Source organism: Nothobranchius furzeri, chromosome 1 (assembly GCF_043380555.1).
Source record: "Nothobranchius furzeri strain GRZ-AD chromosome 1, NfurGRZ-RIMD1, whole genome shotgun sequence".
Taxonomy (NCBI): domain Eukaryota; kingdom Metazoa; phylum Chordata; class Actinopteri; order Cyprinodontiformes; family Nothobranchiidae; genus Nothobranchius; species Nothobranchius furzeri.
Genome location: NC_091741.1, coordinates 61,590,794 through 61,617,673, shown reverse-complemented (window position 1 = coordinate 61,617,673; position 26,880 = coordinate 61,590,794). Strand labels below are relative to the sequence as shown.

At 39.5% G+C, this 26,880-nt stretch overlaps 1 protein-coding gene across 3 annotated transcripts in view; it reads left to right on the top strand.

The window, feature by feature from the left end:
* syn3 (synapsin III) overlaps positions 1–26,880 on the top strand; it is a 203,361-nt gene that overhangs the window by 147,841 nt on the left and 28,640 nt on the right. The gene's annotated exons all lie outside the window — the stretch shown is intronic.

Here is a 26,880-nt window from a genome sequence, read left to right as displayed (position 1 = left end):
AAATAACAAGCGCGTTGGAAAGAAGGTTATATTGAAACCTACTTCCTTCTCAGCTGGCTAAGAAGTTGTCAGTTTTGCTCCTTTAATCATCTTAATAATCTGTGAACCCACAGGGTTGCCAAGTCTGCACTGGCAAGCCCTGCTGCATTACCATTTCTAATTCAGCACAGATGAGAAAAAAGCTCCAGATTTGTTTAACTGAAGCCAGTAAACAGGAGCAACCCAGAAGTTACTTGTTGTAAAGAATGAAAAAAGAAAGAAAATTTTTGTATAGCGCCTCGCAAGATATAAATCATGAGATTCTTCACAGAAACAACAAAAAATGAAAGTTTAAAAAAAGAATTTTAAAAGGGATTAAAATATGTTTAAAATGGGAAAAAATTAAAATTGTGATTAAAAGGAAATGTAAGGAAACAGAGAGAGAAAATGAATAGGAGAGGAAAATCAGTGGATCCAGGAAAGGCAGAATAAGCAGAATGAGGTGAGGGTGGTGACAAAGGTCACGCAAACAAGTGAGTTTTCAGCAGCTTTTTAACCCCTAAGAAGTCATCCTTTTGCTTTACGCTTATTGAAGCAGGCAAGAGGCTAACATTGAGCAAACAATGCTAACGGTGAAATTGAAGAATAGTCGTCTACTTTTTCACTTATCAATTACTCAACATACAGTTAAATGTATGTGTGTAGTGAATTATGAGTCAATCATGGCGTTTTACTTCCTTTAATAAGTCATTCAGAACTACCACAGCAAGACGGCAAACTCCTCTAATACTTGCTTATACTCTGACAACGGAGTCATCAGTGGAGTCATGTTGTTGATATACAATCTGAGGCAAGATGTCCATATATTAGGACATAAGACTCCAAATCCTGCCGTCTGAAGCTCCGCTCTGATGTGGCTCACTTCTAGTTCCTCAAACAAATGCACCAGTGCCTTTTTTCCCCAGAGTACAACTTACAAAACATTCATACTAGAGACAACTGCAAATGTATTGATTAAACAAGTGAACAACATCTTTAAATGTCTTACACGTGTTGATATTTAAGGGGTCACAAAAAAAAGGTTGGCTCTGTTTTAAGATGGCTGTAATAAATGTTACACTTTGACTAACTGTTAGCTTATCAGTCCTATTTATCTTACCTAGAGTGAAATTCTTGTCAAATAAAATTACTGTATGTAAAAAATTATTGTATATAAAAATTCTAGACTTAAACCATTTCCATGTGGACATTCCATCTCATCATGTGTTGTCAAAAGCGCTTCCACTGGGGAGGATCCAGAACTAATCAGGACATGCTGTGATGTGGAAACGCATCCGCTGCTGTTAATCATTGATAATACCCTCTCACACGTTCCACTCTTCAGGTCCTTCAGTGTTTGTGACAAATTAAGCTGTCTGACTGTATGACTCCTTAATGCACATTTAGTTCACCCAGATAAGGTCATGAAAATAGAAAGTTTCATATTTACTGGTATTTGAGTGATTCATGTCAGAAACGCAACCGCCTTCAATCAGATATAAGGATGGAAAACAGCCCTGCATTCCTGACACATATCCTAAACATTGCATGACTCTGCAAAAAACAATTCTGGCTTTAAAAGGGAAATTACCTCAATGGATAGCAGATGAACAATAGAAGAGTCTAAATAGGAAATGTTTATATACGTGTCTCCAAAAGCCTAAATCTTTTGTTTACATGTTGTAATAATTTAAGAACCAGCAATACTCATTGTGTTTTAGAAAACATATAACTAATTACAGCTAAACATTATAGAAAATAGTATTTGAACATAATTAATGAAAAATGACAACAGAAGTCAATAGCTTGAAAACAGTTTTTGTGTACTTTCATTTGTTCACATGCCGGGGGCAGAGCTTGAAGCTCATTCTGCAGCCAACCACAAGGGGTGCTTGTTGTGTTTAGACTTCAAGTTTCAGATTCTCTCAATAAAAACAGAACACATTAAGATTATGTGTAGAGTAATTAACCAAAAATCATAAAACTGGTACCAAACTAACTTTTTGCAAAGAAATTTACAAATGTCATTTTCAACCATTAGGGGTTTGTTTCTAATTTAGCTCTAGGACTCATTTTCTATCACAATAGGGTCTTAGTTTGAAAATGAAAGGTATCAGGCAGGGATGAGCGAGTACACCACTATCTGTATCTGTATCTGTATCTGTTCAACCAACTAAATTATCTGTATCTGTACCGGTGCTCGGAATGGGCGTGGCATAACCCGGAAGTGGGCGTGGTTTAACAGGAAGTGGGTGCAGTTTACATCAATATATTGTTTTATGTCTGAAATTGATATAGATTGATCAGAAGTTGATATGTGTATTGTTTATTTGAAAACTATTTACAGAGCAGCCTCAGAATTGAGATTAAATATTTTTGATCACAATAGTAAAGGAACAATTACAGAACAAATGTTTCAATAAAATCTGAACATTAATATTTAAGTGCATGGATTAATACATCTGAACTCATGCAGTAGGAACTAGGAAATATGAAATGCTAGAACCAGACACAACTTTATATATATTTATTAATTTTAATTTGATTAAACTGATTTTTTTCTTAACATTCTTGGCATTTTCCCACACAAAGTTAAACAAAACAATGTTGATTAAGGTGTGTGTGTGAGAGAGAGAGATAGAGAGAGAGTTAAAAAAATAATAAAAAAAACCCGACCGGAGCGGAGTTAGTGACTGACGCAGCACGTCAGCTGTCTTGTCAAATGCACCATGTAAGTTACGAAAAAAGTAGCTTTAAATATTGTACCGAAAAAGAGGCGAGCTGAAGAAAACCTAGGGAAAACTGAAGAAACGTGAGCAACAGTGAAGCAATCACAGCGAGATCCGTTACTGTCTGTGTGTGTGCGTGGATGAGCCGGACGGACTTAGCTCCCGGCCGGCTGCAGTTTTGTGTGTAGGGAGGGGCGGGCACTCTATGTGACTGGCCAATCACAGAGCGTGAAGACAGTCAGTTACCCAATGAGGATTTTCCTTCAGCACGATTACAGATATTTACGAGGTTTACTCGTTTCATGCTCGTATTCGTCAAAAATGCTTTATCCGTACCGGATACTCGTCTGAAACGAGTATCCGGCTCATTCCTAGTATCCGGTGGTATGCAGACCTTTCAACCAATGACTTTTAATTTGAATAAACTAAAGTAGGCTATCCAGAGAAAATAAGATCACACATTGGATTAACTTTCTCTTTGCATTCAGATTTCAGAACATCAAACTTTCTTTGAGACAATAATACTAGACAACTGAATGAATGTGGCCCTAAGATTCATGGTTTCAATGTCTTCTGTCCCTTTTCATCTATTGCCTTCAACTGATACATTTGTTTTTTTGTTTTTTTCAGGATACTCTAAAAAAGGTAGTTTTCTTTTCTTTTCTGAAGTTTCCCACAAACTCATATAAGAAACTAAAGATTAATGTAAACTTTCACCAATGTACTCTCGCCAGTTTTCTCTAATCTGGTTGGAAAACAATAAGTTGACTTTGGTTTGTATGAATAGGAGTTATGGTGAGAATCAAAAATCCATGTTGGGTGTAAATGGGGATGGTGAAATGACGGTATGGTATGTGTACGAAAACACTGACTTTTTTGGACTTAAGTAATCCTGAGATACAATCAGATTCTTGACTTGACTTGTACTTTATTCCAAACTAACATAAAAACATGTTTTAATACAACATAACTCGACACAAAAGCAATCAAATAATAAAGTCCGAAAAGGAGTAGTTAGAAGTAAAACTTGTACTTTCCTACCCCCTTCTCACTTATCTTATCAACTTATCTCAAAAACAAAATTTAAAAATTTAAATGAAAAAATACTAAAATAAAATGAAAAAGAAAGAATACACACACACACATATGTATGTATGTATACACACACACACACACACACATATATATATATATATATATATATATATATATATATATATTTACACATATATATATACATATATGTGTGTGTGTGTGTGTGTGTATTTTTGTATTTTTTTTTTTCATTTTAATTTTAAAATGTTGTTTATATATATTTATATATAAGTACCGTAAATCCTCTAATACAGGCCTGGGCCTGTATTTGACTCAAGCTCATCAAGCTCCAGGCCTCTATTGGAAGGAGGGCCAGTATTAGAGGCAGGCCTCTATTTCTATTTGAGCAAAATGAACTAATGGTTCGTTGGAGTTTTTGACAATTAATATTGAGCCCACATTTTCAAAGTTAAACACATTTCTTTTAACAACGGTAGTTTCTGCTTCAGCCCTCTCCCCCCTCCCCCTGCGCAGCGGCCCCAAACTCACTCATGCGCCTGCAGCCTCTCGGAGTTCCTGCTGCTCTAAACATTAAAATAATTATTTCATTTTCTGTTCCTCACTTCTGATTACCTTCAATGGTGTCTGTTTGTTGCAACCACCAGGTACAAAAACTAACTTGTTTTTATTTGACTATTTTTCTGTCCTGTCTGTTTATTATCTTCCTGCATCTCCTCTCAATCCTAAAGAGAAACTGCTACCTGGGTTCATATATATTCACCTCATGAGTTACCTTTGAACTGCAGTTCTAAAAGATCTACCGACCATAAAAACAGCGGAGTGCTCGCTGCTTGCCGGCCGCATCAGTGATCAGTGCATCGGAGGACAAGGTGATGCGCCCCGCTCCACAGCAAAACGCATCAGGCGCAAATAAAAGACAGAAAACATCAAAGGTAATGAACCGACATGAACGATCGCGTGTTAAATAATTTGGCAACACCTGATTGTTACTGTGGCCGTGCTCAGGAGGCAGATTACCGATCGCAAAAACAGCGGAGAGCTCCCTGCTTGGCGGCCGCATCAGTGATCAGTGCGTCGGAGGACAAGGTGATGTGCCCCGCTCCACAGCAGTGAAACACATCAGGTGCAAATAAAAGACAGAAAACATTAAAGGAAATGAACCAACATGAGCGATCGCGTGTCAGTACCGACGCTCTGGCAGAGCGCGTTGCTTTTCCGATGGCTGCATCTTGCCGGTAATTATCACGTGACAGCGATTAGTCGAAGACAGGCATAAAAAGTCACTATAGTGAAGTCGACTAGTTCATACAACCCCTATTGCTCCCCGGTGTTCTGCAGCGCACATTCTCTTTGAACTTGATATCAGCTCCTCTTCGTCTCCGCACGGTTAAAGTTACCCTCGCGGTCTATCACTCACAAATCAAAAGTGAGACGATGACACAACCGCCCCCGTACTTGCTTGTTACCACATTCCACCCGGCCACAATAAGAGACCGGCCATTATTCACCTCCGCCGACTCCGGCACCGGCCAAAATTGGAGACCCGGCCTTTAATTGAGTACCGGCCTGTATTAGAGGATTTACGGTATATAAAATTCTTGAACCTAACAACATAATATTTTTGAATGTACCATTAAAATTATGTCTTATATACAGATGTGCATGCTCTACTTTAACTATTCCATCAGAAGTGGGTTAAGAGTCCGGCTATATGTATCTCTCACAGCTTGTCTTCATGACTTGAAACGTGCTACTAAAAAAGAGGCCCTATGGAATTGATGTTGCTAAAGTAGGCCAGTGTACTGTAGGCATAAATCAGAGCATGGTGCATTTCATTTGAAAAGGTCCAATTTTAGACAAAGGATTAAACTGAAGATGGCCAGTCGCCGAAGTGTACCAGAGGTCTTTAAGCTCTGCGTGGTTGTAGAATCAGAGCAATGACTCAGAGGAAATACCTTTCATTGTAAAAAGACACAGGAAGAGCAGGAACTTGAAAGGATAGCACCGCCGAGAGCGATGGTTCACCAGGGGACAGCATCCAGGCCTGACTCACTCAGTCCACATGCCAATCTAGTTAAATGGGATGGACAAGTTTATCTACGTGAAGCACTTTGTGATTCTATGTCTGTGATAAGTGCTATAAAAATAAAATTTTCTTACTTACTTACAAGTTGGCCCATGTTGTGCTACATTGTCTAGTGAGCACAGGCAGTAGGCATGATAGAGGCATAGATTTGACATTTTCCCTAAAATAGTTGGTTGGTTGGTTGGTTGGTTGGTTGGGTAGAAAGGTGGTTGGATGGATAAATAGATTGATGAATGGATGGATAGATGGTTGGACGGACGGACAGAATAAAATGTCCAAATGCTCATTGGTTTGCCATTTCCGTATAAGAAAGCAATTATCAGTGGCAATTGTATATTACTGCTTCCTCCACCTGAGTCTTGTAGACCAAGAAACATCTCAACAAACCAGAAAAGAAATAAGTATAGAACGTGTGTGCCACAGCTCATGACTGGTGCTATTACTGGAGTTTGAATTGCTGGAAACGATCTCAAGGCTTATTATCTGTGAGGTGTTGGTGCAGTTTGGTTTAGATTCTTGTTCTTGTCCCCACTTTTTTTAACCGAATAGGAAAAACATTAACGATCTGGTGGAGATTATGTCAGCACTTTTTTACTTCACTGAATAATTCAGCAGATGCTCGCTGGTTTCCAACACTGACACGTCAGTCATCTGATGTGAAGTTAAGACATCGGCGGAGGAAACACAAACATGGCCCTGACCCATAATCCCACTCACAACGGGACTCTCACCCCCCACCCCCACCTGCAATAAAATATGATGAATGGTCAGTAGCATACCACTCAGGCGGGCCAATGGGCCTAACCACAGCGCTTGCTGCTCAGACGCAAGGTCCCCGCTTTACTCTACTGTACATATTTGGTGTGTTTGCGGTCAGGAAACCCAACAAAATGACTACTTTACATTACAGCATGAGACAATGAGACACCAGGCCTGACCATAAACACGACCTCATGACAGCATGGAAATAGCGTTCCGGGATTCCTTAAGGCTGAGGGAATGCCTCAATAGGGTACGATGCTGACTGCAGTAAAGAAAATATGTCTGTTGGGATTTTTTTCTCAGCAAAAAATGTTTCCGCACTAGGTCATCATTTTTGACCATATTTCAAGAAGTAATACAGTAACTGTTGCAAATTTTCACATGTATCTACAGGACAAAACAGTTATTTAAATGTATTACATCGTAGTGGTCAGTACAATATTTTTTCCTGTCTTTATTGCCACAATTTGATTTCATGTGATAGTAAGAGTTAATTGAATCCAATGTCTTTAAACATCGTTCCTCATGCTAGTTTATCTTTTTGGAGTAAGGGTGAAGGTTTCAGATGTTGCTGTTTTACAAAATATGACTTAAACTGATAAAACAACAGGAGCTAAGAAGTGCGTGTCGTGATATTGCTTCTCTCTGTGTGGATGTCCTGGTCTCCATGGAGTTCATTTGGACTTGGCAGTAAATCAAACCACTTTCTTTTCCTTAGAAAGCTTAAAGGAATCATTTTATTTACTGGAACCTGAGCAGTGATGTGAAAGTGGGTACATAAGAGAAATATAGAGAAGAATGTGTGATTTCCTTAACATCTGGTCAAAGATCAACAAGTTATCAGGGGTCGCAGGGAAGCTGACGTCACATACTGGAAAAGGGTGGAGCGGTCATGGGGGTGTTGAATTTAGAAGAATGACACAAATGCCAGCCTGTCTTCATGTTAAATTTCACTGTGATCCCAGTTGTTGGATGTTTAACTCCTGGTGTTTTCACAGGAAATGGATAAAAGATAAGTTGATGTTTTTGGAACAAAATCATTTGACCTTTGCATTAGGAAGGGCTGTTATTTTAGGAGCAGCATTTGTTTGTGTCAGTGGGTGGTGAAGAATCTTCCAGAACAAGTTCACGGGGTCCAAAGAATTACTGTTTAATTCAAGCATTACTCTAAGTCGTATTGGACTCAAATCATTATCATTTAGCAGGAAGTTTGCTTTCAAAGATGATTTAGATTTCATTGATATAATATCCTAGATATACTAGATTTCAGGAAATGTACTCAGAATGAGTTTGAATGGGTGTTCTATTAGGTTCATTGTGTCTACTTTTTTCCTTTCTTTTTGCATCAGTCATGTAGAAAATGGCAATGTATTACCTCAGCTTGAAGCATTTTCTCTTAAAGTTATGACAGTTAGCAGCTGTTTGCTCACATAGGCAGATGCTTTAATGTTTCATTCGCAGTTTTGTGCCTCTATATAAAATTAGAACAAAAAATAGCTCTAGGTTTGAATAGAAAACAAAGCATTAAAGATTTGCAGACAACAGACCATAAAGGTCGAGGATCACAGTGTAGGGAGACAGTTTGTATACACAGATCCCAGGATTAGTTTTCCTGAAAAACGGGTGTGTTAATGTAATGTGCCTGTTTTATAAACACTCTTGTAAAGACCAAGTGCACTTCTTATTCCAATAAATTTGCAGTGGTCTCTAGAATAAATGAATGCTTTGTGAGTCAATCTTAGGAAGTAGAAGTTAGCCAGAGGAGTGTGGAGCAGAAGACAACAGGATTTGGAGCCATTTTAAAGGTGGTTTCTACTGGATTATTGTATTATTGTATGTGAGAAACTTGTTTAATATTAACGTGATGAAGTCGAGAGAATTACCTGAACACTTTACAGGTGTGTTTCTACTGTCAAAATTTCAGGGTTATTTTACCAGAACTTCCCGGCATGCACATGTCTCCACTTCACTGGGCTGAGGGGTTCCCACATGCGTGATTAATATTCATGCTCGATGCTGTTGAGTAAACTTCTGTCTGTAGCACAGAGCTGCTGTTCCGGAGCTGCCGATCAGTGTGGGAACAGGAGAAGAGAGTATGCTATGTGTGTGCACGTGTACGCGTGTGCCTGCTCTCCGCATCGGAGCTTTTGCCCTGGTGCGCAGACAGCTGCTCAGGGGAGAAATCAGTGTGTGGGACAAGATTATGAGGACACACACAGCTAATAATATTAATAATGTTGTTCCGAGTCTCCAAAAGCAGCACAGCTCATGTCTGCCCTTGTTTACCTTATAATGGAGGACACCGCAGACTTTCCCACGCGTATTAAGCTCCGCCCACAGGCTCGGGGATTTCCGCATTCCTGAGAAGTCCCTTGAATTTATAGGTTAACACTACACTGCCCGTTTGAGACCAAACTCACACCATCCAGTCCGACCAAACCCCGACTGCTGTGACGTTAATGTGTAAGCGCCAGAAAGCCCCTTCCACACTACGGTCGGCTCCACTCTGTGTAGTCAGCTCCAGCCTGGCTGGGTTGATTACACACATCCTTCCACACATCATTATAAATGCGCACGTGAATGACCATATAGGCGGTCTCAAATATTGGCGCAAAAAATTGGTACAAATATTGTGTCATGATTGTATCTCCAAGCACATGGGCAGGGCAAAAGATGCGTGGAGAATTCTGAGGTGTCTTCCTTAAATTAAACAACAGGAGGCTGTGAGCAGTGTTGTTTTTGGAGACTCCTGCTCTGCTGTGTCTGACCTGGTGCAGCTCAAGTGCGGCAGCAGAGGGTGTGTTGGACCAGTTCAGCTCGAAGCAGACCGCCTTGGGAAGAGAGCTGAAAAAACAACTGGTTGCACATGGAAAGAAATCCAGGATATGTGCATGTGAACACTCCCTACCTAGCCTATGAGGGGTAGAGCCAGTGGTAGTGGAAACCCCATAACAGGGTACCTGACAGTGGTAGGTACTCGGAATGGCCCAGTGGAGTAGAACTTTGGTTTACTCACGCTGATTAGTTGTAAGTAGGACATTACATCAGCGTACAGTCCAAAACCGGCATTTGTAAAATTATTTGTCCATGTAAATATTGGTAAAATTGGCTTTTAATATGAAGCAGAACCCATTAGTAAAGATTGTTTTAGTTCATAAAACATTTGGACCTGAGCTGAGTTTGGTCTGATACTGTGGTTAACTTCTACTCATCTCTCCTTCTACACTGTTTGTATCATTTTAAAGACTGATTGTTTCTGCAGAAAATATAGAATCAGCCATTTTGGACAAAACATGTACTTCACTGAACACTGATCTGTAGGTTAAGCCAATCTTTGATTATGAGGATTTTTTGTGATAGAGTTATTAAAATGATTTGACAAATTGCACTGGAAGATAGGATAAGATAAGATAAGAAAGATAAGATAAGATATAAGATAAAGGACATTACGAAGGTAAAAGCAGTGAGCTTAAAAAATTATTCCAATCTAGTGATTTTTGTGAAATGTAGAGCATTTAACTGACATATTCATTTGAAAAGTTTACTTTTTCACTGACTCTCTTGTGTGTTTTGTAATTTAGGTGATCAAGTGACTCTACCTTTATATTTGGACTGGTCCTTTTGGTGACTTTAACTCCCAGTTTACTTGTATCAAAGATATGTTTTTGTTGATTAAATGTTTCAACACAGAGGAATAGTAGGTAAAATGAGCTAATTGGAGATAACCCACCAATGTTTGTTTTGAACTGAGCTGTTGTTGGGAGTTTTCCCTTTCACGTGTGTCAGTCCCATCTAGTGGGTAGTGATGAGTCTCCTCTGGTGAGTCTAGGGTGTGGGTGCTGTTGACCGTGTCTGACCGTAACTTGCTGTACAAACCGCAGCGGGAGGTAAGTCATCCTGCATTTATTTTCATAGCTGGAATCCCCCATTAACCAGACAAGAGACTCTACACAAACATTTGTGCTCAGCATGGAAACAGAGTTGTGCTACGCAATTATTTTCCTAGCTGTCAGAAGATTCTTAATGGTGTTTTGTCAGAGCTGTAGCGGAATCTCTGCCTGTTATTGGAGTTACACCGCACACCCTGTGGGGTTTATCCTTTTCGGTTTACTGTGATTTGTTCATTGGACTGAAACATGGATCCGTTATTTTATTTATTTATTTATTTATTTATTTATTTTGCCTCATATAGTCAGTTGAAGCTTCGTGTTAATGATTCAGGACTAGAGAAGTATGTCTGCACCCATTAAACCTAGCAATATACTGTACCAAAATAAATGGCACTCTTTCTATAAACAATATCTCTATTGCACCTGTTTAACTTTGGAAATTGATGACCTATCGGCTTGTTGAGGGAAAATTTGAGTTACAGTCCTTTTAAACAAAGTTATGGCTTGAGGCCCAAAGGGCTAGAGACGGGTTAAACTAGGAAATGGAAATTACCAAAATGTGCAAAAGGTCATGTTATATTCAGCTGTTTTAACATTAAATGGAAATTAACATGTACAGCAGTTAAGTAGAAAACAAGCGTAAGTTTTCTGAGAAGATTTTTTTCTTTTACATTTTTAATGGAAAAAGTATTCTGTCACAATTAGGATGAAGGGGTGAATATCCCACTAATTCACCCGCACACAATTATCATCAAATAATATTTAGAACTAAATTCACTAAAATATGTATTTGAACTTTAATAAAATATCATTTATAGGAATCAACTAAAGTCTACATCTGACAAAAATATTCCAGCTGTTAATTTAATCCTTATTCAGGAAATTGCGTTGCTTACTTAAGTGGAGGGGGTGGGGCTTAACACCTATGCTGGAACCAGCCAGTAGGTGGCATTTTGATTACCATTTTTGCTTCAACTTTTGAATTTCTTCACTACATCTAGTTTAATTTTAGCCAATAGATTTCTCATTCATACCAATGCATTCAAATCAAAACATTAGTCAAATGCATTAACACATAAAATTAAACTTAATTGTTGAGACTGATAGACTGTCTTACTGCAAATATAATACAACATGTTCAAAGAATTTATTTAAAGAAGCAAATGCAATACATCCTGACAAACATGATTATGTCACTTTCGAAAACAATATGGGCCTTTTAACATGGATTTTTCATGTATTTCTCAATAAAGTTTTCATGTATTTTGTTGTTATTGCTGCAGAACCACCCACTCCTGCTGTTCACACAGCCGGAATAAATACAGACTAGCTCCGCCACATCCAGCTGTTCCACAACATCTCCCCTCTTGATGTTTCCCCTCTCTCCTCCCTGTGTACCATGTCCTAATTGAAAACAGCAACAGTGCTGACATTTAGGCCGAACTCTGGTATGTGCTCAGCAGAAGCCCGCCCTTCCTTCCTTCCTTTGCTGTCAGAAAACTTGCTGACTCCTCCTGCCTCATGGATCCCTTCAGTTTCTGCACCTTATCAGGAACCCTGAACAGGAAGCGTTGTAATATTTGAGTGGGGATGAAATCTGGAAATACCGTTTTTAAACCTGTTCACAAAAATTGTTGCTTTGTCCTTTTTTCTTTGTTAGTTCAGGAAAATGTATCTAAAATTGTATTCAGGCCTCCTTCAGCCACACCGGGTGAAACAAGAGCAGAAATATGTTTCAGATTAAGACTTTCTTACATAAATTTAAAACAAAAAAAGTCATGTTTTTCCACCTTATATGCAAAAACAAACTGTGGAAACAATATAATTACATGCATCAGCAACATTATAGGGTTTTCATTTTGAAGCCAGTAGGATGAAGTTACCATTTGAACAGCATGTGACATCCCACCACGCTGGTTGTTTGGTTTGAAAATAACTTAATGGTACTTGAGTGATTTGATTCATGATTTGGCGAGCTGCAACCTTCCTGACAGAGCAGCATGTTGCTGTGGCGGACCACAAAGTTGACACACTGTACAAATGTAATTAAGGCAATACTCCATCCACTCTCTCAAATCCAGACTCCTAATGTTTGTTTTGTATCCTGAATTTTACAGTAAGTGTCTATTTATTGAAACTGGATACTGAACCCAACTGAGGCAGGATCTAATGTGATTTTTGAATGAAAAACACAAACCAATTCCTAGAGAAAAGAGAGGCTCTCATGCTGCAGATATTTATGGTGTCAGTCTGACCCTTGACCTCTGTGATTGTGGGCACAGAGGTGACATATCCCTAAACACAGATGTCCTCACAAGTCAGTATTTTGTTTATTCTTTTACATAGTTGTCACAATGATCACAGGTGCAGATTGGAATCTGAGTCAAGAACATGTGTCCAAAGGAACCATGGAGATGTTTTCCACTCAGGATTTTCCAAGTCCTAACACTTTAGGAGAGTCTGGAAAATAAGAACAAATATATTCCTTTCCTTCATCGTTTGAATGAAATGTGGCACAATGTTAGTGAACTAATAGGTCCTGTGGAGGATTCTGTTACAGTTTTTGTTTGGACATGCATCCAAACATTTTTAAATACATCTATTTTTATTTGCTGCCTCCAAATCCGGTGGTTCTCATGGTGCTCAACCAGTGGAGGTGTAACTTTCCCTCTGATTTGGGAGTCTGTTGCTCATGCACAGAAATGTAGATATAATAGTGTCTTGTTCATAAGCAGAGGTGCCACATGCTGATAGGCGGCCAAGCAATTTTTTGTGGCCCCCAGGCCACCATAGGCCAAATTTTGAACTAAAAAATTGAGACAGTGTAAAGCTGTCATTGTTTGTCACCATAGTTGGCCGTCTCACGCGCCCTGATTGGGAGCCAGGAAGCTGAGTACAAAATTCATTATCTGCAGAAATGCACGAACTGAACTCTTAGAATTGTTTTGACACTTTGAAATTTGAGGAGAAATTAAATTAAAACACCTTTAAAGCACCAGAATATTAAAGTGCAGGGTGTACTTTTCCTGGCAATAGAGAAGTAATATTTTTGTGTTTGAGTAAAGCCTAATTTATACTTCTCTGTCATGAGGGAGAGCCACGCACGCACGGACAGAGAAAATTTGCCCTCATACTTCTCCGTCTTGTGGGGAGTGTTGCAAAGCAATTCCCCACCAGGACAACAGAGGGTGTTGTGCTGTTTGGTGGTATCCTGTCATGTATCCAGTCCAAGATAGTGCTTTTACTATTGTGTTTATATTGTGTTTTTTTGTATTTAAGAGACTTTTTTAACACAGACAAATATGACCCTCATTCTCCAACACACGTCCATGTGTTGGCCGCCTCTAAAGCCATGTTTCCCGTTATTTCTGTTGCCGAATAAAATACTTCCTGCGCATCTTTTCACTCCTCGAGTCACGGCATAATAAAGTGTCCATATTTTTAGAGTTTTTCCGTGAGGTATTCTTCAAGCTTCTCCGTGTCTGCCACTAGCTGTCCTCGGCTCTCATTATGTTTTTGAAGGCAGCGCTGTAGATGACAACGGCATCCTGACAAATCACAGGCTTGTGTTCTGCTTCTCAACGAATGGATTTTTAGTAAAGAGAGCTCGACCTCGTCGGTCCTTGCGAGGGCTCTCCAGCAGGCTTGCAAGGATGGATAATGGCGTTGCGTGCTTCCGTTCCAAAGCAGATGGAGAAGTATAAACTAGGCTGAAGACCTTACCAACGGATGGCCAATAGGATCAAAAATCCCTGGGAGCACAACCTCCAGCAGAAAGACAAGCACATCAGACATTCATCACTGGCAATGAGTGAAAAGGTAAATGTTTGTAACAAAATCAAAACAGGTCAAATCAATCTAATTTTTAAAACACTTGTATACGCCTGACTGGGAGACCAAAGTGCTCCACACATAAACATAATATCACACAATAAGAAATAGTAACACTAAAATGTATTACAAAAAGACAATTCAGTGAACGCAATAAAAGATGGTATGTTCTAATTTTTTTCTACAACTCTAAATTCATGTAGACACCAGTGGAACAAAGGTCAGCGTCTAACTGGACGTTTCAACCAAATGCAAAAGCGTGTAAAATTCGCAAAACGTAGTACGCAGATATTAGTCATATAGGAAGTCAAACACAAAAGCAGTATCAAGCATCTCGAAATTTTCTAAATAAAAGTCACGTGCAGATTTCCAGTTGCTTAACTAGAAAAACAAGTGAGTCATTACCTGTGACAGCTTCATAGCCATAGTAGAAGAACAGGAAATCAACTTCAGACCTTTTTGGATACATGCTCTCTTCCTTCTTCTTGCTTGTTATTGCATGAACTGCCAAAATCTTCGTGTGGTCCCATAATTTGTCATTGATTTTGTGACCTCACAGGAGCACCTGAATGGAGCGCTTTTGCTACCGTTTTGCATCTGAAACGCTCCCAGTGTGAAGGGAGCTCATGGGTAAAACACGTCTATTACGTTCCACTGCTGAAGCATCCAGTGGAAAAGTGGGTTAGTGAGGTTTTTTCCCTGCATCTGAAAGTTTTTTTTTACAATGTTACATTGTTTAAGATGATCATATAGAGTGTGCACAGTGTGAAGTCTGTTCTTATCATGTAGTAACTTGATTTCCACCATCATGTTCAAAGTCCAGCAGAGAAAAACACACCAGACAAGAAAACTTAAATCTCCCACCATATTTGTTTTTGTCCTTTGTAGAACTTTTTCATTATTCCTCCACCAATGCTCTCTCTTTCTTTAGGGACCTGATACATTTACCATGAAACACAGCATATTCCTATTGGAGATGCAAGGAAAACTGTTTTTTTGTGTGTGTGTGTGTGTGTGTTTCTTCAAACACAAAATAAGTTCTGAGTGATAATTGACCAACCACCCTTCGTCCCTGTCACTTCTCCATCAACACTTTAAGTTTTGTTATGAAGCGTCCACCCTGGAAACTTCCATCCTCGGAACTAACTTGTGTTTTCCAGACAGCTGGCTTCCTCGTGGGACGACTTTAATGAGCCTGAATTCCACAACAATCATTAACATGCCACATTAGACAACTTTTACTATACGTACACGTTAACTCCGTGGAATCTGCTGTCATTTTGGGGAGGATGTTAGCTTTGCGGGTTACTATGACAACTTGAGAACGTCTGTTACGGAGGTGTATCCTGGAATTACTGTCGGGCTCATGACTCAGACAGCAGTTCCTGTCATAATGCTGAAGGTTTGGGAAATGTGTCATTTTTGTTTTTAAAGTTTTCCAGACTTTTACCTTTTCTCCTTTTTCTTCTAAAATTATTTTGAGCACTTGGTACTCTGCCTCTTCTTTTTATGCATCATTGAAATCAATTGAAGGCCTTGAATTACCTTAAGATTAGATAAATTATATAATAGGTTTTTATAAAAACTTTACCTTTTTCACAGTCATAATCTGTTGACACAACTCGTGTCAGGTGTAGGAGTTGAACTTTAGAAGGATGATAAACATTACTTGGCTCATGGAGCTCTCTTAATTCACAGACTGGGTTTTGATGTGGGCTGGCTGTCTTTGGTTATGCTGTGGTGGAACGTTTGAAAAGGTCTTTGGGTTGGGGTCCCCCTGCTTCTGCTGTCTGCCTAAACCATTGTGCCTCATGTCTAACCCTTGATGTGGCAGGTTTGAATAGCCATAATAAAAATTAAGAGATCATAAATGCAGGATGGATGCACCATGTGTTTTGCTTTGAGCTGCATGTGCTCCTATCAAGAGGTTTACGCTTTGCTCCATGAGCTCATGGTTTGAAATGGTTTGTTTTTGTGGAAAGTGACTTGACTTCTGTTTAGGATAACTGAGTTTGTTGGGAAAATCAGGTCTAATCCATAATTCTATAGAGTCTTTTTCTAAAGACTTTAAATAAAGATAGACAAGTTATCTCTGTCTGCCTCTGCTGTACAAAACTGAAGTCAAAAGAGTATTTGAACATGCAACAATCCAGCAAGAATTCTATTAATCAATACAGATTTATTTTCTATTGGTCAAGTAAATTTATCATTTGTTTAGATGCCCTTCAACATTAAAAAAGAAAATGACTGTTTTTTCAGGACTACCCCATTTAGATCTGTCACTTCTTCAAGGGAGTCCTGGGTGGTCCATGAGCTGGGGGTAGCAGGGATTTTACCAGCAACCACACGCTTGTCAGTCACCTACTAGGGAGCAGTCTTCCTGTTACGATCTAGTATCAGTGATGTCTAATCCATCACACTGCAGTTAGATATTTCCCTGCTCCAACACACCTAGTTTGAATAATGAGTGATCATCAGTTTTCTACTAAACTTGCGATCTCAGTAAACAAGTAAATTAACTATTGAAAGAGTTTTGGCAGCAAAGATTGGATCTGGTTCCTGAAACAGGAGCGCCAGAGCTTTTTCCCCCACAGAGATCTGCTCACAAGGCCTTCATTTATACTAAAGAACACAGTATTGAGAAAATGGAATGGACTTCATTTATAACAATGGTTAGCAATCATAACAAACACGTGGGCCCATTATGATGGGACACATTTATGGAAATACTGTTACCTCACCCGGACGCAGGTAGCCCGGGGCCCCCCTCTGGAGCCAGGCCGGAGTTGGGGCACGTTGTAGATGTTTAATCGCCACAAATATCACAAGCCTGACAGAGTTCTGCCGTGTTGTTGAGTTGGTAATGCTAACGGTTAGCTTCTATAAGTTGAGACGTGCTCTGCTCGTTCTGGCACATTAAATCACCACAGCCTTCTCTGATGAGCCAAAATGGATTAGTCCATGAATGCTAATGTTCAATATGATGTAAAATTGACCAGCTTTTCTAATCTGATGGTTTCCCTGTCTATTTTCAATCAATGGCTAGTTGACGTTAAGCCTGTGAAACTCAAAGTGACCAAACATATTTCAAATATAACAAGTAAAAATGGTTTCTCAGTGAACTTGGTTTTAACAACCATTAAAAAGGACAGCCACACCATGATGTCTGTTTAAAATGGGATTACTAGTATATAGACTCACTAGCCACTTTATTAGATACACCAGCTCAGTTGTGGGGCTTTCAGAAGCAACTTTCAAATGGCTGGGTCAGAATCCAATGTCAACAACGTGAAAGTATGGATTCATCCTTTCTTGTATCGATCCTTCAGGCGGCTGGTGATGGTGTAATATGGAGATGTTCTTGGCCCCCTTTAGACCCTTTGTATCAACTGAGCCTGGCTTAAATCCCACAGCCTTTCCGAGTATTGCTGCTGACCATGTTTGTGGTTTCCAGAACATAACAACGACTTCACTGGAAACCAATGGCCTCCACAGTCAGATCTCAGACCAGACAAAAACCTTTGGGATTTGGTGGAATGGGAGATTGACATGATGGACTTAACTGCTTGATGCTGTAATATCTATATGGACCAGAATCTCTGATGAATGCTTTCCAAATCTAGTCAAATCTAAGTCACAAAGAATTAAAGTGATTCTAGGAGGGAGATGGGTACTAGCAAGGTGAACCTTGATTTTCTTAAGGGTTGTCCAGGGTCATAGTCTAATAGTTGATCTCAGATGGACATCAGATTTATTTATTTATTTATTTATTTATCTATCTATCCATCTATCTATTCATTTATTTATTTATTTATTTATTTATTTATTTATTTATTTATTTATTTATTTATTTATTTATGTGTTTGAATAGAAACAGGCATTCCACTGATGGAAGATTTTGACAGGAACATTACATGGAAGCAGAATTCATGGCTCTCACAAACCCCTATGACTCACTCAAAAAAGGTTTGCTCATTTCTTTGGAAGTAGGAAAGGGGGTTGCGGGTAGACGGGTTTTCCTGAAGTACTTTTATCATGTGCCAGGTCTTGATTGTCTTCCACATTTGCAAGGGAAAGCTTTGTGTATTAAAAGAAAACCTAGACTGGTGAAATCACCCGCTATATAATTATCTTCTTTTGCATGTGACTTCTTAACACACTAAATGTTTTTTACAGATTTTCTTCTCGGAACAAAAGGTTTGAGGGGAGACAAAACAGCTCAGATAAAAGCAGAACCGAGAGGGCCAGTGGTTTAAGGCTGCCAGGTTTTTCTATTATTTCTATAGCGGAATTTTGTTTTGTTGAACAGGCTCGTTAAGTTTATGAGTTACAGTAAAACAAAGACAATTGTAATAAAATTGACCCCCCCATATCTGAAGAGGGGGCGGAGCTTCAATGAAACACCTCATGTTGTCAGAGAAGGTTTGGAGAAACACTCAAGAACCTAAAAGTGTTGGTTCAGTGAAGGTGCTTTTGATTTAAAATGCACCTGAAATAACCCAACAAAGGAAGTGATGCACTGTATTAATAATAAGTACTAAAAATGTATTTATTAGTTGAGTAGAGAGTTGTTGCAGTCAGTGAATCAGCATGAATACGGTAGTGAGGATCCGTCTCCGTCTAACGCACAAATTCCACCAGAGTCAGAGGATGTGGTCGTCTCACCTCGATAAATCTGCCGTCATTGCCACACTGATGGGAATGACTGGGAGGAACTTGCCCAGACAGAGGGGGCAGCCACTACCCCTTCGTCCCAAAAACCTCTTTCCAGCAGATGAACAGATACCCTTTCTGCTGACTTTTTCTCAAATACTTGTTGAACCTCAGAGATGTGTCATCAAACTTCATGTGACGTACGCATTTTAACTGCTATAGGAGGCGTGAACCACCGATGGGTCACATATCTTCATATGTCTTTACAGCTGAGAAACCATGCAGAATATAAAATATGAGACCCAATTAGTTTGTGCAAAAGATGGTTGAGACAACGATGAGTCATTACATGGATTTGTAAAGTGTGTTTTTGTGACAACGGACAATAGAAATGATGATCTGACGACTAATCTGATCACTACAAGAGTAAATATATATATATATATATATATATATATATATATGTATATATATATATATATATATATATATATATATATATATATATATATATATATATATATATATATGTTTCAGACGTTTAGGCTGATTGGCTGCACCTGGCGGTAAGGCGTTTCCTGTTTCCTGTTTTCAGTGTTGCACTACGTGTAGTTGTTTGGTGTTTGGGGCTCGCTAAAACTGATTTAATTTCTCTGTACTAGGATATCTCTGAGTTATTGTAGCACATAAACACGCTAAAACACACATTTTCTGTTGTTCCACCTAGCTTTTAGGGAACCATTTGAGTTTGCACGCAGTTTATTTAGTGTTGAATAGTTTGCTCATCCAGTTAGCTTAGCCTCAGCACGGCTATGGCTACTTCTGTCTCTGCTTCTCCGTCTCCTATCTCTTAATCTCTGTGTCAGATGTTTAGTTACTCCTCTGCCTCCTTTAGCGATAATAGTACGTGTAATAAATGTAGCATTTTTGTAGCTTTGGAGGCGAGGGTGTTGGAATTGGAGTTCCGGCTCCGCGCTGTTGAAAAACCCGTAAACAGCCGTAGCTACTTAGCTAGCGCGGGGCTGACTAGCTCAGAACCACCCCGTAGCGATCCTCCAGCAGAACCCGAGCAGCCAGGACCTCAGGCCGGCTGGGTGACGGTACACAGGATGCATAGAACCCAGCCTGTGGGCCACCACCAACCCGTCCACGTTTCTAATAGATTTTCCCCGCTCAGTGACGCACCCACTGACAAGCCGACTCTGATCATTGGCAGCTCCATAGTCAGAAACGTGGCATTAGAAGCTCCAGCAACCATAGTTAAATGTTTACCTGGGGCCAGAGCGGGCAACATTAAATCTTATCTGAAACTGCTGGCTAAGGATAAGCGTAAATACAGTAAGGTTGTCATTCACGCTGGCGGTAACGACACCCGGTTACGCCAATCGGAGGTCACTAAAATTAATGTTGCTTCGGTGTGTAAGTTTGCCAAAACAATGTCGGACTCCGTAATTTTCTCTGGCCCCCTGCCCAATCGGACCAGTGATGACATGTTTAGCCGCATGCTGTCCTTCAACCGCTGGTTGTCTAGGTGGTGTCTTGAAAACAACGTGGGCTACATTGATAATTGGAAAACTTTTTGGGGAAAACCTGGTCTGATGCGGAGAGACGGCATCCATCCCTCTTAGGATGGAGCAGCTCTTCTTTCTAGGAACATGGCCAGTTTTACTAGTCCTCCATGACAACCCAGGGTCCAGACCAGGAAGCAGAGTCATAGTTTAACACACCCCTCTGCAGCTTCTGTACTATTACCCTCCCACTACCCCATAGAGACAGTGTCCTGCCCACGGCCAAAATCACACAGATTAAAAATCTGACTTAATAAAGAAAATCATTGAAATCTCATAAATATTAGAACAAATTCAACTGTGCAGAAAACTAGAAAAATTAAATGTGGGTTGTTGAACATTAGATCAATTTTTTCTAAGACTTTGTTAGTTAATGACTTGATTTGTGATAATCAGATTTCTTTGCTCTCTCTCACAGAATCCTGGCTGCAGCAAGAGGACTATCTTAGCTTAAACGAGTAGACTCCTTCAAATTATTTAAATCATCATATTGCTCGAAGTACAGGGCGAGGAGGAGGAGTAGCAACCATTTTTCATTCGGATTTATTAATCAGTCCCTTACCAATTAATAGCTACAGTTCGTTCGAACATCTTATTCTTAGTTTTCCTAATCCAGATTGCAAAACTGTAAAACCACTCTTGTTTGTAGTTTTATATTGTCCACCAGGCCCTTACTCTGAGTTTTTGGATCAGATCTCTGATTTTTTTTATCTGATTTGGCACTAAATACTGATAAGGTCATTGTAGTGGGGGATTTTAATATTCATGTGGACATTGAAAATGATAGCCTCAGTGTAGCCTTTAGTAATATCTTAGACTCAATTGGTTTTACCCAAAGAATACATAGCTCCACCCACTCCTGCCATCATACATTAGACCTTGTGCTGACTTATGGCATAGAGTGTGAGGAAATAACGATCTTTCCACATAATCCAGTCCTCTCGGACCACTTTCTGATAACCTTTTAGTTTTTTATAACTGAGTTCTCGAGACATGAAAGTAAATTTCACTATAGTCGGTCTCTATCTGACAACGCAGCTTATTTAAAGAAGCATTTCCTTTGGTTACTGCCCCCATTCTAGATGTAATCAATCTATCCTTAGTAAATGGATATGTACCACAGGATTTTAAGGTTGCTGTAATCAAACCTTCACTTAAGAAGCCTTCTCTGGATCGAGATGACCCAATGAATTATAGATCAATATCTAACCTTCCATTTTTATCCAAAGTCCTGGAGAAAATAGTGGCCATCCAAGTATGTGAGCATTTAAACACTAATGATCTGTTTGAGGAATTTCAGTCTGGTTTTAGAGAGTATGACAGCACTGAAACTGCATTAGCGAGAGATACAAAGGATATTCTCATGGCCTCAGATAAGAATCATGTGTCTGTTCTAGTCTTGTTAGATCTCAATGCTGCCTTTGACACAGTTGATCACAATGTTCTTTTAGAAAGACTTGAACATGTTGTAGGGATCAAAGGAACAGCACTAGGCTGGTGTAAATCCTACCTGTCTGACAGATTTCATTTTGTAAACGTACATGACAAATCATCTTCATACTACAGGGTTACTTGTGGAGTACCACAGGGTTCAGTGCTTGGACCAATTCTTTTTACTATGTATATGCTCCCAATTGGTAAAATCATTAGACGGCATGGGATAAACTTCCACTGTTATGCTGACGATACTCAGTTATATTTATCCATTAACCCTGATGAACCTAATCGGTTGGGTAGATTACAGGCTTGTCTTGAGGACATAAAAAATTGGATGACTCTAAACTTTTTGCTTTTAAATCAAGACAAGACAGAAGTTCTCATCTTTGGACCAGAAATCCAGAAAAGGAAATTGCTTAGTCAATCACCTGACCTGAATTACATTAATCTCCGAGAACAAAGTAAAGAACCTTGGTGTTATCTTTGACCAGGACATGACATTCAAATCCCAGGTTAAACAGGTTTGTCTGATTTCCTTTTTCCACCTTCGGAATATTGCTAAGATTAGAAGCATCCTTTCCAGGAGTGATGCTGAAAAACTAGTTCATGCATTTATTACATCAAGACTCCACTGTCGCTTTATGCTTGCTTAGTATGAGGATTGCTATATAGTCACTGACACTAGTCAGTGACTTGATGCAATTTGCTTGGTTCCTTATATAGGAAACATTATTTCTGATTGGCTTAATGAACTGACCTGAATTGGAATGTTTATTATGTGAAGTGCCTTGAGACGACTCTTGTCGTGATTTGGCGCTATATCAATAAAATTGAATTGAATTGAATTGAACGTTATATCTTATAATGAGTTTCAGACCTAAAATAAGATGAAAAAAGATGAAAAGAATTCTTCTTGGACCATTTTTTAGTTGTTATTTTGAGTAAAATAAATCTGCCAAGGGGACTAGCTAAAGTTGCTTAGCTATTTTTAGAACTGGAATTTTTAGAACTAGCGAAAGAATCAAAATTTTGATTAATGTGCTAGTTTTCTCATTTTAATTATCGCAATTTTTCTAGAGAATATTATGTAGTTTAAAATTAAAAATGAGATAACATGTCTATAAAATAATACATGTATTATAATAATACATAATATAACAATTATAATTATATATATATATATATATATATATATATATATATATATATATATATATATATATATATACATAATTTTTGGGGGGAGAAATCAGTCTTTGCAGTGTATATTCCAAAAGACCTGAAACCCTAATTAAAACTATCTTGATGAACTGGCTAGAGAATAATTTTTATTTTTAAACTAACAATAAGATAAATTGTCTAAAAAATAGGTTTCATAACTTTCTTAGAAATCAGTTTTACATTATAAGTATATAGATCACAACCATTGTTTTGGTTGGCAGGGATCCACTCCATTAACTGTGTTTCACCTAAAACAATGATTGGTAAGTTCATGACAAACAACATTTTGACTCAACCTAGTGTTTATTCCACATTTGGAATAAACCGCTCCTCGTTCCAGTTTGCTGCTCCCAACGACTGGAATGAGCTGCAAAAATCACTAAAGCTCACTACCCACATTCCATTATCTACCTTCAATAATTCATTGCAATCAATAGTTTCTGAACAATGTGCTTCTGAGCTGTTTTGATTGCTTATACATATTTTATTTGAGAACAGTCCTTTGTCTTTATGTCTAACAGTTTTATCTTATTTTATTATCATATTTTTATCTTGTATGTTTTATCTTAACCATTTTTCTTTAGTGTAAAGCTACCTATGTCTGTTGCTGCTGCCTCTTGGGCGTTGTAAGTGAGAATAAGTTCTCAATCGACTCATCTGGTTAAATAAAAAATGAATAAAATTAAATTTGGACAAAGAATAAGGTCTCTGCTTTTCTGATAATACAGCCTTAGATTTGGGAAGTTAAACATTTAGAAATTTGCAGTTTATTTAATACCAAACTGCAAAACTGATGTTAGGTATTTTGAAAAAACTTGTATAATTTTGCCAAACTTCTGAACCCGTATAATTTATGTTCCTGGTCATAAATTCTTGGTATGTTCTGCAAGGTTCTTGGAATTGGATTAAACGAGAATCTCCTGATGCAGCTTCACTTCCTCTCTTTATTTTGGCACTTTTAAAGTTCTAATAGAATAATTTTGGAGTGACTTCATCTTGGCAGCGTGGCAGTCGGACCTGCACTGTCAGAAAACCTGTCACCTGCTCTATCAAAACAAGCTGGCAGCAGCTCTAGGATGTGCAACCTGGTGCTCTGCCATGAAAGGACAGCTCTACCTTCCTGGTCCCAACTCTAATCTAAAATACCATAAATCCTCTAATACAGGCCGGCATTCAATTAAAGGCTGGGTCTCCAATTTTGGCCGGTGTCGGAGTCGGCGGAGGTGAATAAAGGCCGGCCTCTTATCGTGGCCGGGTGGAATGTGGTAACAAGCAAGTACGGGGTGGTTGTGTCATCGTCTCACTTTTGATTTGCCAGTGACAGACCGCGAGGGTAACTTTAACCGTGCGGAGACAAAGAGGAGGCTGTGCCAGAGCGTCGGTACTGACACGCGATCGTTCATGTCGGTTCATTTCCTTTAATGTTTTCTGTCTTTTATTTGCGCCTGATGTGTTTCGCTGCATGCTGTGGAGCGGGGCACATCACCTTGTCCTCGGGTGACACACCGATCACTGATGCGGCCGCCAAGCACGGAGCACTCCGCTGCTTTTGCGGTCGGTAGATCTGCCTCCTGAGCATGGCCACAGTAACAATCAGGTGTCGCCACATTTAACACGCGATCGTTCATGTCGGTTCATTTCCTTTAAAGATTTCTGTCTTTTATTTCCCCCTGATGTGTTTCGCTGCATGCTGTGGAGCGGGGCACATCAGCTTGTCCTCCGGTGACGCACCGATCACTGATGCGCCCGCCAAGTACGGAGCACTCCGCTGTTTTTACGGTCTGTAGATCTGCCTCCTGAGCACGGCCACAGTAACAATCAGGTGTTGCCACCTCAAAAAATTATTTAACACGCGATCGTTCATGTCGGTTCATTTCCTTTGATGTTTTCTGTCTTTTATTTGCGCCTGATGCGTTTGGCTGTGGAGCGGGGCGCATCACCTTGTCATCCGGTGACGCACCGATCACGCGGCCACCAAGCAGGGAGCACTCCGCTGTTTTTGCGGTCGGTAATCTGCCTCCTGAGCACGGCCACACTGTAACAATCAGGTGTTGCCAAATTATTTAACACGCGATTGTTTATGTCGGTTCATTTCCTTTGATGTTTTCTGTCTTTAATTTGCGCCTGATGCATTTTGCTGTGGAGCGGGGCGCATCAACTTGTCATCCGGTGACGCACTGATCACTGATGCGGCCGGCAAGCAGCGAGCACTCCGCTGTTTTTGCGGTCGGTAATCTGCCTCCTGAGCATGGCCACAGTAACAACCAGGTGTTGCCAAATTATTTAACACGCGATCGTTCATGTCGGTTCATTTCCTTTGATGTTTTCTGTCTTTTATTTGTGCCTGATGCGTTTTGCTGTGGAGCGGGGCGCATCAACTTGTCATCTGGTGACGCACCGATCACTGATGCGGTCGGCGAGCACCGAGCACTCCGCTGTTTTTGAGGTCGGTAAATATTTTAGAACTGCAGTTCAAAAGTAACTCATAAGGTGAATATATATGAACCCAAGTAGCAGTTTTTCTTTAGGATTGAGAGGAGATGCAGGAAGATAATAAACAGACAGGACAGAAAAATAGTCAAATAAAAACAAGTTAGTTTTTGTACCTGGTGGTTGCAACAAACAGACACCACTGAAGGTAATCAGAAGTGAGGAACAGAAAATGAAATAATTATTTTAATGTTTAGAGCAGCAGGAACTCTGAGAGGCTGCAGGCGCATCAGTGAGTTTGCAGCCGCTGCACAGGGGGAGGGGGGAGAGGGCTGAAGCAGAAACTACCGTTTTTAAAAGAAATGTGTTTAACTTTGAAAATGTGGACGCAATTTTAATTGTCCAAAACTCCAACGAACCATTAGTTCATTTTGCTCAAATAGAAATAGAGGCCTGCCTCTAATACTGGCCCTCCTTCCAATAAAGGCCTGGAGCTTGATGAGCTTGAGTCAAATACAGGCCTAGGCCTGTATTAGAGGATTTACGGTATATTTGTTTAGCCTGAGTTGTGATCTTGGGTCTCCACAAACAGCTTTGTACCTCATTGGAGCAAAACATGTAAACATTATTGAAGATCCCCCCTGTGTGTCCTGGTATTAAGTTATTTTACACAACAGATTAGAAAGTGCTTTGTGAAACTGGAAAAGTCCCTCTTCAAACACTTCATTTATAATCGTATCAGTATATACATCAAGGGGCGTGTAAACCACAGGGAGGTTTGATGTAATCTGCTGATGTTTTGTCCACCCTCGAATGCTAGCGACCCATCTGGTTTGTCCGAACCCATTATGGTGTGGTTTTTCACTCAGCTTTCCAGAACCTAACCTCCACATTCTGGTTGTGGCACAAGACCAGTGTCTTCCTGCACTCTTCATGTAAACATCCAAGTAGAAAGCAAAGGAAATAGCTTGTGTCACAGTGTGTTCACCGCATGTCTGTCTGACTGGTTATTTAAAGCACCAAGTGAAATGTTTCCAAATTGGTATCTAAAAACGATGACCTTTCCCAGCACATTTGGTCACAACAGATCTTTGTTAGTAATGTTTTGCTTCTGCTGTTCTGCTATATGACATTTTAACACTTTATAGACCAGGGGTGTCCAAGCTTTGTGAGAATAGGGTTGCTCACTGGGTACAAAA